We start from the raw sequence: 16045 nt of genomic DNA on the forward strand, positions 1-16045 counted from the left end.
TCGCTACATGGTGGTAGCGGGTGGGGTTTGCCGCTCCCCACTTTCACTACAATGAAGGTTTAGGGTTGGGCAAAATCTCTATTGTCTTTTTTGCACCTGTTGAAGACTTCCTCTTTCAACAAATGCACTAAGTGTAGGGTTGGGTTTTTTTTATCCCAGCCACTGGTATCTCTATTGGATTTAAAACTGTTTTTATATATGTAATTGTTTTTAATTGTTTTATTGCATTATGAAATTATCACATGGTATTATCACAAGGTTTCCTCACACCCTCATGCAAAACTTAGCAAGTTGATCAATTAAAGATCCTTTTTGTGCCAAAATCAAAGCTGAAGTTGCTACTTTTTGCAGTAAGGGCACAGCCTGATGGAGATTAGTTCAACTCAGTGAAAATTTTAAATATTTCTACAGAAGAGCTACAAAGAACTGGGCAGGGCTGGGACTGAGCAAAAATGGAGAAGTATACAGAAATCTTCCTCCTGTCTGGCCATCACATTTAACAGATGTGCTTCCAAGGCTGAAGAAGCCTTTGCAGGTAACTACTTCTTATACTGAAATGTCCTATAAAAAGGCAAAGACTGAAAACTAATCTCAGTAAAGCCAACTAGGTCTGTGAACACACTCGTCGTCTATAGCAAAGTGTTTCCATTAGGTACACCTGGAAGGGGGGGGGGAACGGGATGATCTGCTGATCAATTGCAAAATCTCTTTGAAGCTGAATTTAAAAACTCAAGCTGCTCCCACCAGGTTTTACAGTAAAAAAGAGTCAGGGTTTGACTAGCGTCATGTGTCCCCATTTTCAGAAGTGAGAGGTGGAGACCCACTGGAACCAGCAGAACAGTGAGTGTGTTTCTACCCAAGGGGTGTGAAGAGGGAGGGCAGAATTTAACACAGAAATGGCAGTCTTGCTCTGCAGCAATCCTGACTGCTGGTAAAGGGATTCCCCAATGGCAGAGTGCCAAGAAAGTGGTCCCTGGGCACTTGCTTCCATGGTTTTTACAGAAGAGGAATTCCTGGGAATGTTGGCTTTGTCCAGAAGCCATCCCTGTCCAGCACACCACCCAGCTGATCATCAGTCACTCCTTTGTTTCCTGGCAGGACCTACCTGGCAAAAGGGGCATTTGTCAGGAGTGTGCTGACAAATGGTCCACACAGCCAGCTGCTACCCATCCAAACTGTGTACTACCTCAGTACCTGGAACATTTGCTGTGTGTGCCCTCCTAGCACACTATTAGTCACTCTCCCCTGCCATGCCTCACACTCCTGGTTATGGCTCAAGGGAGGGTGCTGTCCACAAGGAGGATGGGAGATGGCCCGGATTCACTTTTGCATAATGGATCTGGGGCAATCAGTGGCTGTATTATGTAAGAAGGGTGCATTTCTTAGAAAGTGGTCAATATGCATGTAGTATACATTGCTTGGATTATACTTATTATACTTACAGAGTGCTCTTTGTCTGACGTCCATAACAGCAAGCCCAGGTTTTCCATTCAAGAGTGAACTCCGCAAGCCTCAAGATTTTTTGGGGTCCTGCCATCACAAATCCCCCTTCCCAACTGAAGATTCAGTTGCAGCAGTCACTTCTTCTGCTCACCTGACAAGCACCAAGTGCAGTCTCATTTGCCATTGGGGAGGGGGCACTGGACGGAGCTAGAGAGATGGAGTGTGACTTCTTGCACTCCTTTTGGCCCTCTCCTCCACCGACCTGTTGCTGTCAGCAAGCACTCCTCTGACTGGGGAATGGGAGATTGGTTGAGCATATCCAGTTGGTTGGTGGTGGTCATGTGCTGGTGGGTGTGTGGCTCTTGACAAGCTCTCACCTATGCTGACCGTAAAGGTCAGCCATGCAACTGCAGCCAATCCCAGCTCTGGGACAAGTGTATCTGTAAGACTCACATGTAATCTTGTTTGATCTTTTTAAAAGACCAAATGGGAAAGAGGTCCTTCTAGCAGCTTACCAGCATCTCTCAAAACGCCTTTCATCAAGGCATGCTCTTGCTTTGCTTTTGCAATGGAACTGCTGCAAGTGCCTTTATAATTCTTAGGACAAATGTAACCCCAGATATTCTCAGTATAGCCACTCTTCCTCAGGGATGATTGCTCATAAGAGATTCTTGTGCACAAGTTATATTGCCCAAGCTGGCTCAGAATACATTATGCCCCTAAGGAAGAGTGATTATATTTAAAGCATATTGGACCACAATAAGGACACTTCTTTCTACGAATAAATGGCTCCATTATCACAGTTAGCTTCCACTTGCTTTCAGTTTCATACTTTGCTTCCACTTTGGGGGGGGTGCTGTCTTATTAAAAATTACATTTTAAAAATAAAATAAAATACAGAAAGAGCAATCTCTATGCTCTGATTTAAAAAGCCACTTTGCTCAGAAGCAATCCTTTGCATGCTTCCGAGGATCTTGAATGATAAATTATTCCATCACCCACCTAACCTAGTCTCGTAGGCAGCAACTCTGTGTTAGTCTTGTGCCTTAATTTAAACCATGATGCAACCGTGTAAAGCTTTCCCACCTACAAAAGAGAGGTGGGGAATTGTAGAGACATTTGTCACTAAAATTAGCCAAAATGTGTTATTTTGTGAATTCAAAAGGGAAAGAAAACATGGAAACAAAAGATGCTTTAGCAGGACAGGGCTTATGCATTAATGTTCCTGCAGCAGGATGAAATCATGAGCTTATTGTTACCTTTACAATGTCTAAAGTGCTGGCTTTTCAAAAGGCACTTTCCAAGAGAGCTGCTCCTTCCTCTCAGCTGATGCATTTCCTCACCAGGCCCTATAATAATCACAAACTCTGCTAATAGGAAACATTTCCCAGCAAGACTTGGTTGAAGGGGTGCTCAGATAGGGAAGGGACAAGCTTTGACAAGCAGACAAGAGCTTTCTCTAAGGCAAACAAGAGAAAAACTGCTTGCTGAAGAATGGCTTGATTGTGTGATGCATGGGTAGGGAGAGTGAATGAAATGCCACCTGAAATGGTAAGGGAGGGGGGGGAAATCATGTAGTAATGCAGGGGATGAGCAGATGTCAGGTCTAATGGATCTTTTTACGAGGATCTTGAGATCCGCCAACAAGAGCCAAATGCAAAATGATGGCTCAAGCAGGCATCTGTACACTTCAAATTAAAGGCCAGGGTGCCTCTGAGCACATGTTCAGCCCAGCAATTTGTTTTCAGGACCAAAACTGATCTCATGGCCCTTTCACACCCAAATCCACTTCTAGTTTTCCCCAAAAGCTTTCTAGGGGCAGTATTCAACTAAACAGTAATGCTAATGTAATGGTATTTAGCAAATGCACTATAACTCTCCCCCCTCTTCTCCCAGCCCCCCCAATCTGCTCTGGAGGGTGGGGAAAACCCTGGAGCAGATGTGATAGCATTACTGTTTAGTTGACTGCTGCCCTTTGTTTCAGCAACCTAATTTAGAGGCATTTTTCTTGTTGCTATTGTTAAACCATTTGGAGTCAAAAACTCTTGCCTGTCGACTGTAAGTCACTCAGAGATGTAGGGCACCTGGAATCAGCTTCTCTACCTGTTCCTTCCTCCAGCGATGTCTGTAACTAAGGCTGGAGCTAGACATGCAGCATATTGAGATGGGAATGAGGTACCCGAGTGCCAAGGTGACAGAACAGATGGTACTACTTCAGGTAGCAAATGCAGGATATCACTTTGGAAATACTCTCACACACTCTCTACAAGTAGAAAACTCGCAGATCAGTTAGAGGAATTGGGATCCACATACTTCCCAGGTTGAAGTGGGGTAGCCCACTGTACAACATCAGGGCAGACACACTTTTTCTTCTGCAAGTCTTGGCCTCAATTAAGGAATGGCTTCAATACTGGTCCTATGCTGTTTTCATTAGTTATCAACAATCAACATCTGCAACACATGGCCTGATATTATTTTACTTACATTTCACTTAACAACCAGGTCAGATATTTGTTGGTACGACTGACCTGAATCTCCGGAGACGACGTTGCTGGCTGCGGTGATTTTCCAATGGCTGCTGAGGATTGGGGCGTGCAAGCATATATAGATAGAGGTGATCCAGTGGACATAGTGTACTTAGACTTTCAAAAAGCGTTTGACAAGGTACCTCACCAAAGACTTCTGAGGAAGCTTAGCAGTCATGGAATAAGAGGAGAGGTCCTCTTGTGGATAAGGAATTGGTTAAGAAGCAGAAAGCAGAGAGTAGGAATAAATGGACAGTTCTCCCAATGGAGGGCTGTAGAAAGTGGAGTCCCTCAAGGATCGGTATTGGGACCTGTACTTTTCAACTTGTTCATTAATGACCTAGAATTAGGAGTGAGCAGTGAAGTGGCCAAGTTTGCTGATGACACTAAATTGTTCAGGGTTGTTAAAACAAAAAGGGATTGTGAAGAGCTCCAAAAAGATCTCTCCAAACTGAGTGAATGGGCGGAAAAATGGCAAATGCAATTCAATATAAACAAGTGTAAAATTATGCATATTGGAGCAAAAAAACTGAATTTCACATATACGCTCATGGGGTCTGAACTGGCGGTGACCGACCAGGAGAGAGACCTTGGGGTTGTAGTGGACAGCACGATGAAAATGTCGACCCAGTGTGCGGCAGCTGTGAAAAAGGCAAATTCCATGCTAGCGATAATTAGGAAAGGTATTGAAAATAAAACAGCCGATATCATAATGCCGTTGTATAAATCTATGGTGCGGCCGCATTTGGAATACTGTGTACAGTTCTGGTCGCCTCATCTCAAAAAGGATATTCTAGAGTTGGAAAAGGTTCAGAAAAGGGCAACCAGAATGATCAAGGGGATGGAGCGACTCCCTTACGAGGAAAGGTTGCAGCATTTGGGGCTTTTTAGTTTAGAGAAAAGGCGGGTCAGAGGAGACATGATAGAAGTGTATAAAATTATGCATGGCATTGAGAAAGTGGATAGAGAAAAGTTCTTCTCCCTCTCTCATAATACTAGAACTTGTGGACATTCAAAGAAGCTGAATGTTGGAAGATTCAGGACAGACAAAAGGAAGTACTTCTTTACTCAGCGCATAGTTAAACTATGGAATTTGCTCCCACAAGATGCAGTAATGGCCACCAGCTTGGATGGCTTTAAAAGAAGATTAGACAAATTCATGGAGGACAGGGCTATCAATGGCTACTAGCCGTGATGGCTGTGCTGTGCCACCCTAGTCAGAGGCAGCATGCTTCTGAAAACCAATTGCCGGAAGCCTCAGGAGGGGAGAGTGTTCTTGCACTAGGGTCCTGCTTGCGGGCTTCCCCCAGGCACCTGGTTGGCCACTGTGAGAACAGGATGCTGGACTAGATGGGCCACTGGCCTGATCCAGCAGGCTCTTCTTATGTTCTTATGTTCATTCCACCTTGTATCGGCCGTGTTTGCCTCTCAGCGCCTTTGCCTTTGGCTTCTTAAGGAGAACTTTCCTGTTGGTCGCATCTTTGTGGGGCCTGTTTATGCCGCCCCCTCGCTGTTTACTACACTGGACGCTGGATGCTGAGAGTGAGAGGAGGTGCTGCTTTCGGTTTCGCAAAAGACGCACCTTTTGGACTATACAGGCTAGAAGCCTTATTGAACCTTAGTAGCTTTTACCCGGTTGTTTAGTTTTATTGCTTGTTTTTTTGATGTTGTGATGTTTATATACCTTTACTTTGTACGTCGCTCAGAGTGGCTGGGTCTCCAGCCAGATGGGCAACAAATAAATCGCATAAATAAAATAAATTTATTTTAGTTATATAAAAATATATGTTCCTACTCTTCTAATGTCGGTATGAGGGAATCTTGAAACAATTTAAAATAAAGATGCAATAAAAATGTAACAAAAATACAAAGAATCCAACAATAAAACACATTAAACATGCATTAAATATTCATTTAAACGCAACAACGACCAAGATCACAAGTAAAAATCAAAGGGGTCTATGGCAGCACGCACTAAGAGCCCAGTATAAAGACTGCCCTTTGGTTTTTGCAATTTGGACGTATGGATTTCACTCATCCTTACCCACCAAATTGCAGGGCAGCTTCAAACCTTACTTCTCCCTGTTTGCATTTTTAAAATGTGTCAGGGAATAGGCTATCCAGTTAAGAGGACATGTATAACAAAAAAAAAAGAGAAAAGCCTGATTTGCATAAGATTTGCATGTTCTAATTTATATATACAGATACAAATTTAGAAGTACTATAATTTAAACAGAACTATAATAACTGTCAGGGAGACTGTGACCAGGTGACCTGTATTTCAAGGTGCATTATTTGGCACATCTTTTTTATTTGTTAGAACCAGTAGAATTGAAGTGTTAGAAGCCAGTTTCCTAACCTTGCAAATGCAGCTTGAATTGCAATTTGCCCCCATCTCAAAGAGAAAAACAAACAGATAAGGAGGCATCTGAAGGACTCTTCTTTAATTTTGCAATTCTAGCGCGTTCAACCAGTATTACAGTAGAGTGATGCGGAGTGTCAAGGGTAATGGATGGTTTTGCTAGGAAAGAAAGTGAACAAAGGCAAAGAACTAATCCATTTCACAGGGTGGTGTCATCAGAGTTGTCCTAATATGGTGCTATTGGCACTTCAAGAAGCCTTATCCAGAATGAATGCTTTGTAGAGGTTCTTCTAAAACTGTAGTAGGCTGCGCAGGCTGGAATATAGTCTAAGTGAGCAGGAAAGGTATTAGATGATAGGCCACCCTAGAGAGAGATCAAGATCTAAGACTATGTGCACACTAGTTCCTTAAAAAGCAGCAAAACCGTTCAGACAGGGTATCTTTTAAAATAAATCTGCACCCAGCTGTACACATTTGTTTGATTGGAATACATCCAGCCCCACTGCTGATGTCAGAACTTTTAGGACCGCCCACTGCAAAGCGTTTCCACTGGACACACACTGGGGTCGCAAAGGGTTGATAGACCAAACGGTTTTCAAGTCGGTGTGAAGCTGGATTAAAGGGAAAATGCATCCAATCTCAAAAATCCCAGAGTTTGGAGAAAAAAAGGGCAGAGCATGACAAACATTGTTTGCCACCGGATTAAAAAAACAGAGGTGGAAAAGCAAATGTGCCTGCAGCCTAGATGCTGTCTCAGCCCTCTTTCCCAGGCAGCTGGACCAACTGCCGTCACACCTATGGCTTGCCAAGCTTTCACAAATCTGGTGCCCTCCAGATGTTTTGGACTACAACTCCCATCATCCTTGAACATTGACCATTCTGACTGGGGCTGATGGGAGCTGAAGCCCAAAACATCTTGAAGACACCTAATTGGTGAAGGCTACTATATGAAGTTTTCACAAGAGAACTGTGGAAGCCACAGTAAAAATTACTTGCAGGGAATGGATTACTAAGCAAAGTGAAAGCATGCCAGGCTTTTCTAATTTAAAATAAGTGTGATTTAATTTGTTTAAAATCTAAAATTTTGGGTTAATGGGATTGTGGGATTCACTCAGATATAATCTACAGTGAAGGTACAATGACCCTGGAGAGTGCTGGTCCTACCAAAAATTGATCCGTGTATTTACCAAAATCACATGGTAAAAGCCTTCCAGAATTGAATTCCTTCAGACACAAAGTAGGAGAATCACATTTTTACATTTCCCATGTTAAAAAAAACCTGCATGCAGAAAACTAGCACATCAGGGAGAAAGTTAGGTTAGCTAGGGTGCATGTATTGAATCACATGTACATCCATCGCCTCATCTTTTTTTGAAAATGCTGAATCAGTTTTAAAACAGTTGAAAAACGACTTGCGAAGCTGGAGAGGGCAGCTGGGTTCCTGATGTCACTGGTTCCAGCCAATCTGCTGGCGTCTGCCACAAATGCACACTGAATTGATGTCTCCCCCCCACACCTCTCTACACAGAAGTGTGTACATTTAAACATCATGTGGGGAGTTTGCTTCTGCAGCACCACCACCCCGTCAACTAATGCATGTTTGCATGCTTATTAAAGCCTGCATCTTGAGACTGCACAGGCCAAATATTTGGAATAGTTTCCTGTGTTAGACTATCAGCATATAATACCTTGACAGCCAGCATGAGTGATTGAATAGAGATGAATACATGGGGAGTTAGTAAAATGTGACTGATTTTTTTTCCTTTTCTTTTTTAAAGTGGTCTGCCAAGCCCTTGCATCATTAAGGTAAAATGAGGGTTATATAAGAGTTCAACACACACAAAAAGCAATGAGAATAGGGTAAGACTTATATAGGCACAAACATTCAATAGTCAATGAGAATTACCAATGAGAATTTGAAAGAGCTGGTAAACGCTCTGGACCGTAGTATGATTTTCCAATGGTTAATCATGGATACTTTGAAAAACTTCTCAAAATGGGATGTCCGTCTGCCTCAGGAGATACAGCCATGTGGCTTGGCTAGGCCAGAAGGCAGAATGGTAGGTTGCTTGCCCTCTCTCAGACAGTGCAAGCTGTCTTTAGAAGCCCGTTGACATTGGTTGAATCATGCTGATAATCCCTCACTGCTTTATTTTCACACACATTTGTATTGCTGTTAGCATGCATTTCTAAGGTGTCTTTCCCCCTGGGTACTGGAAGCGCTCTTTGACCCACCTCATCCTGTACTCTTCCTTTTCATTTGACATGTCAGTTCTTGGGCTGAAAACATGCATTCCCACTGTCAACCTAACAATAACATTTGGGGCTGTGAAAAAACTTTCTTAACAGATGCTACTTCCATATAGAATATTGTCCACTTGCATGTTATTGTGACAAATGCACACAAGCTGACTCTACCTCATATACAGACGGTAGGGCATATATGGCTCATTGAGCTTCCTGTCACAGCTGTACGTCACCCAGAGTAGAAATGCACTTGATACACAAATCAATGAACAACAGAGCGGTGTTGAGGGAGGCTCCAAATCTGAGCAGAGTGTGAAGAGCAGGAATGTAGTTTCCAGGCTTCTGGGTGGGTCAGAGCCCTGGGAAGGTCAGGGTCCCAGCAGGTCCCTATGTCTCCACCATCCTTTCCTGTTGATTGGAGCCAATCAGAGTGAAAGGAGGCAAGTCAGCCACTGAGAAGGCTCTTCTCAGTAGCCAACACACTCCTCTTGTATGCTGATTGGCTCTTAGGGACATCTGTTGTTGTGGGAGAAGGTATGCACTGGGAGGACTGTGGAGTGTGGAGACTATGATGGACAGCAAGCAAGCCCTCAAGGGAAAGAGGGAAAGAACATGGGGGGGGGGACAATTCGGCCTAAAGGGCTCTCTTTCACTCTCTCTGTGCTGCATGGCCTCCAGTTTGTTTCTTTGTTAACAAGGATCTTATTCTCAACCCATCTTCTTCCCTCTTCTCTAAGAGTAGTAGAAAGGAGGAGAGAAAGAGCGAAAATATCTGGGGGACAGCAGAGAAAGTGTGTGTATGTGATGGTGTTTCAACTTTTAATGATGTCCTATGTGTGTGCTGTGCATGGTAAGGTGAAATGCAGATGAATATGCCTAAGAGAGAAAGAGAGAGAGAGAGAGAGAGAGAAGTGCAGCCGATGCCAGAGGTTAGGAACAGGAATTTCCATGATTAAGTTTCTTCCTAAAACTCATAAGCTCTGCCCAAATGCAGTTACTCTGAGTCTTAGTATGACAACCAAGAAAGCAAACTCAGCCAAGGAAGTTCCTTATCTTACAACATCTTAGTACATTTGCCTACGTACATGCACAGAAAATAGTAGATCTAGCTGAAAAGCAACACATGGAGACCTGCAATGAGCATTGCAATCCACCAGTAAGGGAAAGTACTCCAAACAAAGTAAGAGACTGAAAGTTCATTTTATTGTATAATCTTAGAAGGGGGAGGGGGAGTGGCTGTGAGTGGGCATGTTGGGACTTTCATGAAGGGACGCTGCACTTCTGAATTTGCCACTACACTACTGGAGAAGAGGGACTGCTTATAACCCTTTCTTTCAGGCCATTTTCCCATCCAAAATCTCCCCAAATGCAGCGGGGAGTGGGGAAAGATGGGGCACTCAATGGGTGCCAAAGCAGCAAGATGGCGGACTGCAAAGGTTTTGTTTGCCAGGCCCTGAGTTCAAACAAAATTTTCTGAGCATGTGAAAGTGATGTGAAATATGTATAGCCATTCATTCTCACCTCCTCCCTTCTCCAATGTTTTTATTACCATACCTGTAGAAAGGTTATAGAAATAATAATTCACTTTTTAACCAATTTGTCCTAACCAAGAAGGACTGTAGAAAAGAAACCATTCCTTCTAACATTTTCTTTACATATCTTATTCTTGGGGGGGGGGACAAATATAATGATTAAAAAGATGTGGTCAAAAGGCAGTGGGATGTAAATGTAAGAACATAATATAATACAATATAGTATAATATAATTATATTGATCTCCTCATCCAAAGAAAATAACTTCAAAGTGCATAAGCTTACAGCCTCACATAGCAAACCTATGCAAGTCTACTCAGAAGGAAGACCTATTGCATTCAATGAGACTTCCTTCCAGGTAAGTGTGTCTACAACTTCAGTCTTGATGAACTACAAGAGTAAGTCATAATCCAGCCCAAATATTGGAGAATCGTGAGAACTCTCCCACTGAAATCAATGGGATTTAAAGCTGCAACCCTAGGTATATTTACCAACAGGGGTGTAGACATCCATGGTCATGGGGTGTCTTAGACCCTTTACTTTTTTGGGAACAGGGTCCCAGCAGGGTCCCTTTATCTCCAGCATTCTATAAAACACTCAGCATGAAAGAAGGCACGTTACCAAATTCTTGCAAGCTACACAGCAAGTGGATTGGACTGTGAAAGACCAACCAAAATTGTGTTTGCATTCTGACAGATTTGTAGGGCAGTCCAATATCTCAGAGAGGAGTTCAGGTCTCCTGCTCCCCTGGTGCATTCACTATAGCTGCCCAATTTCCCTGCTTTTTAAAGTTTGATAGAAATATCTGTGGGCTAGAGGTACATTCTTAAACCGCAAGGGTTTTTTTGCCTATTCGTGAATTAACCCATATTTGAGTCCAGCTCTGAGAAGGGTCCTGAGGTACTTGAACACTTACTGTTTCACTCAACCAGTTTCCCCCATATAAGGCACAATCTTGGCCAGTGGAGATCCTATCTGCTTTCCTTTGAAAGCAACTTCACAACAGTTTGGACATTTGAGCTGGTACAGAATGTGGCAATTAGAATACTTTTAGGAGCTAGGTGTTTGGATCACATAACACCTGTTCTGCACCAGTTAGACTGACTGCTGATTTGCTTCTGTGTCCAATTCCAGATGCTGATATTAAACTTTAAATTCCCAAATGATTTGGGACTAGGCTTATGTGATGGAATAATTTGCACCCATTTAAAGCTACCCTATCTGTGAGATTGAGATTGGAGGCCCTGATCTCTGTTCCACTGGTGAGAGACTGGCAAGTATTAGGGACAGGGATTTTCCTGCAGTGGGCCCGCATCTCTTGAATACCCTCTCCAGGGAAATACTTATGATGCTTTAGGAACATAGGCATCTGTCTTATACTGAGTTAGCCTGTTGGACCATCTAAGCTCAGTATTGTCTACAATACTGACACTCCAGGGTCTCAAACAGAGGTCTCTCCCAACCCTACCTGGAGATGATAGGGGCTGAACCTGGGACTTTTGACATGCAAATCAGATGCTCTGCCACTGAACTACAGCCCTTTGTTGACCATTCTGAGCGCCTTAAAGACTAATTCTGGTGTGTATTGGGGTGGTTTTATGATGCTATGCTTGCGTAAATGCTTCTCTGCTATTGCTGTTATTAACCAAGGGTGTAGTCATCCAGGGTGATGGTGGGTCTTAGATCCTTTACTTTTTTGGGAGCAGGGTCCCTACGTCTTCAGCATCCTATGAGGCAATCAGCACGAAAGGGGAGTGTGTTAGCCACCGAGAAGAGTCTTCTAGCAATCCTCCTCATCCTTTCCTGCTGATCGGAGCCAATCAGAATGAAAGGAGGTGAGTCAGCCACCAAGAATACTCTTCTCAGCAGCTAACACTATCCCTTTTCATGCTGACTGGCTCTTAGGGACATCTGTTGTTGTAGGAGAAGGCATTAACAAGGATCTCAATCTCAGCCCAGCAGCAAAAAGGGTGTGTGTGAGTGTGACCCTGCACTTCTCGATTTGCCACTGCACTACTGCTGTTAACACAATGTTTTGATATTATTTTCATAATTGGAATCTTACTATACTGTTGTTTGGCTTAGGAAGCAATCTGCCTGAAAGATGGGATAAAACCCTATCAATCAAACAAAACCACTCTGGGAAAGTGTCTCCCTCAAGTCTGGCTCCTGTGCCCCTGGAATAGCTCTGCGTTCATCATCTGGGCACTGAAGCTAATTGCACCTGCCCTTCTTCCTATCCACCTAAAACAAACTTGGGCATAGAAGATTCTCACGATTGATTAGCACTGGGCATAGCAAACCCCTCGCTCCTGTCCCACGGCCAGAGCTTCCTAAGCAGCGCAACAGCAGGGCTGGAATGGAGGCAAAGGATCCAACGCCGCTATCTCCGAAAAGCCTTTTCGGAAAAGGGCAGGGATCCCGATTCCGGCTCAGAGAGAGACAGTGCCCAGCTGATGAGAGGGGAGACCCTGGCGGAGGCCAGCTTTTCTTTTTCGGGTCCTGCCCCACAGCTCACGCCAGAGCTAGCTTGCTGCCACTCAACGACTGCAACGCCAAAGAGCTTTCCACTTCACAGCCACGCGCAGAACTTCCCGGCTCAGGTCAGTGGATCCAGTTCACACATTCAGCTACAGTCGAGAGCCGCTAGGCATGCAGCGACGACGGGGTGGGAACTGCGCGTGTGGAACCCCAGCGAACGCCCTTGGCTCTCCGGCCCCGCGCCCGCCCCTTCCTTCCTTCCTTCCTTCCTTCCTTCCCTAGTCAGCTCTTTCGCATCCAAAATGTAGGGATGCGCCGGGCGCTTCCGAGAGGCTCTCGCCCTGCCGCTACCTCCTACCGAGGGAAAAGGGGACCGTCCGGGATATCCCCACATCCCAGAAAGGCCGAGGATACCCAAAGCACGCAGCTGCCGCTGGGATCCAAAGCTGCCCCTCCTGGTTCAGGAGTCCCGAGCGGCTCACTCTGACAGACACACCCCGATGCCCGCGGCGCCCGCGATCAGCCGTCCTCGTCGCTGATCGGCACACCGTCAAGGTGACGGGTGTCCTCTTCCCCGCCTGAAGCCCACTCGTCCAAAGAAGCCGATTCCCACGCGCTCCCCGCGCCGTTTCTGCTGTCCCCCCTCCCCGGACGCCAGCAGCCCCCCGCTCCCGGGCGCCCCGGTCATTGCACCCGGCGCAGCTCCGCTCCAAGCGCAAAGAGGCAGAGCTTACCTTAGGGCGGCAGGCGACGCCGAGGCTTTCCAGTCCCCTTGGCGGAGACCCAGGCTGCCCCGTCCCGCTCGCTCCCGCAGTCTCCGAGCTTCGGCTTCGCCAACGCTCCGTCTCGCCTAATCGGAGCGGGGCGGGCGAGAGCGGGAGGCTTCGCCCGGAGGCAGGGAGCAGCAACGGGCGGGCTTGGGCTGGGCGGCGGGGAGGGCGCGAGGAGCTCTGGGCTGCTCCCAGGCGGACCTTTTATCCCTCGCCTGTCTTCCCTCGGGGAGGGAGCAACGAGCGGCTGCCGGGGACGGCGAGCGCGGGGTTTGAGAGAAGCCCCCAAGAGGGACGCGGCACAGCGAGGCGGAGGGAGCGAATCGCGTCGCTGCAGACAGCGGCCCGCTCGCCCTACCCCCGACGGCTTCCCCCGACGGGGCAGCCCCTCTGTCAGTTGCACCCAGCGCTTGAGGCGGGCGGGGCGAATCCTGGCAGGCCGTGGGCTTCCGCGGTGAGCAAGCTCCATTCCCCACAGAACCACTAAGGAAAAGGAAAAGCGAGGCTGAAAGATGCCGGGGGAGGGAGAGTCGAGCTTCCTGCAATCCCACTGAGATCCTGTCAGGCTTCTGGGGAAAGCCCAGCATCTAAAATATACCTTCCATCCCCTCAAATCCTGTCACCCACTGAAGGTCGACTGACCTGGATGGAAACAAGGTCTTTAATATGCAAATCCTTTCTCAACACATCATGATTTATTATTTTTATTAATATTATTATTAAAACATCCCTATGTCGATCTTTAAATCCATCCCCATCCGTGAAAGCTTTTTTTAAAAATCAGATGCTGTGGCACCCCCATTTCTTTTAAAGCATTCCATAGTTTTTCATATGCTCATATATTTCATATTCCATATATATATGCATGCACGCTCTGGCTGTTTTGCAATTATTAGGTCTTCTAGCCCGAAAAAAATGGGCTACGTTCCTGTAAAAACTGCTGCTTGGATTGGCTACTGTTTGGAACTCAGGGGATCAAGTGGGATGGATTTAATGGGCTATAAGCAAACTGTCTTAAAACCCCACTTTGTTGATAAAACTATTGGGTGTCTTCTGCCTCAATTCCAGACAGTTTTGATCATTTCCTCCAGGCCCTGCCAGGATTCAGGCAGAAGGTCCTAAGTTGTGTTGATAGTAGAAATCAATCTACTATCTGCTTCAGCCACAGAAAACCACTAGGAAAAAACCCAATCTGCAAGGACAAAAAAAGTGTGAATAAATAAGAGATCAGTTGTCAAATTTGAATTTTGCGAAATTCAAGCACATCCCTACTTAGAGTACTTTTGTTTTGTTTGTTTTTTAAAAAAACAGGGCTAGCAAACTTTTTGTTTGCTTTTTGCTCCAACATATCAGGAAGGACAATGCAGTTATGAAGTGTGGGGTGTTAAATTAAGTGCCTGCTTCACAACTGCACACATGGCTATGTAAAGCAGGGCTCTCATAAGACTACTAATTCCAGACTCTGACATTACCTAGCTGCTCCACCAAATTTGCCCTTTGTCGTCTATCATTTTGGAAAGTTACATTTCCCTGGGAGGGCATCTTATCTGACTTAATCTACTTTACAGGTCTTTTGGGCTATGACTCCACTCGCATTCATTAACTGTTTCTTATTCAAATTTGTCATAAAAACACAAGAAGAAGAGCCCTGCTGGATCAGTCCAAAGGCACACCTACGTCCTGTTCTCACAGTGGCCAACCAGATTGCCAATGGGAAGTTCACAAGCAGGCCAGGAGCATGCGGGAGCACTCTCTTGTTTGCGATCCACAGTAACTGCTATTCAAAGGCACATTGCCTCTGGGACTGCAGTTAATGCACAGCCATTTTGACTAGCCTTATCCTCCATGCATTTGTCTAACCCCCTTTGAAAGCTGTCCAAGTTGGAGGCCTTTGCTGCGTCTTAGGGCAGCTATTTCGTAGTTTCTGCACTGTTACATTGCAGCACATATACAGTAGTCGTTCTTCAGTTGTTGTTTTTAAGAAAAGAAGATTCCCTGATCTCACCTCAGCTTACCCTGATCTCACCTCACCCACTGCCATTGGGACTGGCATCTCCTGGAGCCCCAACTTTCCAAGAGACTTCAGGTTTCCAATGATATGAATGATGGAGAGGTAAACTGGAGAGCTTCTCTGATAAGGAAGCTATTTCAGGCTGAATTCATAGGATGTAATCTTGCATATCAATAAATTTCCTTCCCTCTTTCATTTCAAAACAAATGTAATCCTGTGTTTCAACTCCTCCTTCTCCCTTTGTCTCTTCACTTCAACTCTACCTCCTCCCGTCCTTCCTCTGGATTGGATAGCTTGCAGCAAGGAGTCCTTGCCCCTCTTCCCTGAGTCATAATGGCGGGCTCACTTCTTGGAGCCATGTAGGTAATGAACTATTGAACTATTCCTCAAGGCACCCCTGTGATATCTGGAGTTGCTACCTTTTTATTGCCAGGGATCCTCTACTTTTAACAGCTGCATAGCAGGCATGGCATTCAACAAGTGAAGCTTTATATTACTGTATTTTCATGCTTAGAAAAGTTTTTGGCTACTTTGGTATTGAAATATATGGCAGGGGTAGCCAATGTGGTACCCTCCAGATCTTCCAACTCCCATCAGCCCCTGACGGGCATGAATGATAGGAATGGGAGTTGTAGTCTAATGATATCTGGAGGGATATCACCACGCTGGCTACC

General features: G+C 45.3%; 1 protein-coding gene across 1 annotated transcript in view; it reads right to left on the reverse strand.

Moving 5' to 3' along the window:
* Positions 1-13405, reverse strand: part of CACNG5 (calcium voltage-gated channel auxiliary subunit gamma 5) — a 66972-nt gene extending 53567 nt beyond the window's left edge. The window contains exon 1 of the mRNA XM_061621774.1: positions 13325-13405. The gene's annotated coding sequence lies outside the window, so the exon portion shown is untranslated. The remainder of the gene's footprint in view (positions 1-13324) is intronic.
* Positions 13406-16045: the final 2640 nt, after the last annotated feature.

This window comes from Rhineura floridana, chromosome 3, assembly GCF_030035675.1.
Source record: "Rhineura floridana isolate rRhiFlo1 chromosome 3, rRhiFlo1.hap2, whole genome shotgun sequence".
NCBI classification, from domain to species: Eukaryota; Metazoa; Chordata; class Lepidosauria; order Squamata; family Rhineuridae; genus Rhineura; species Rhineura floridana.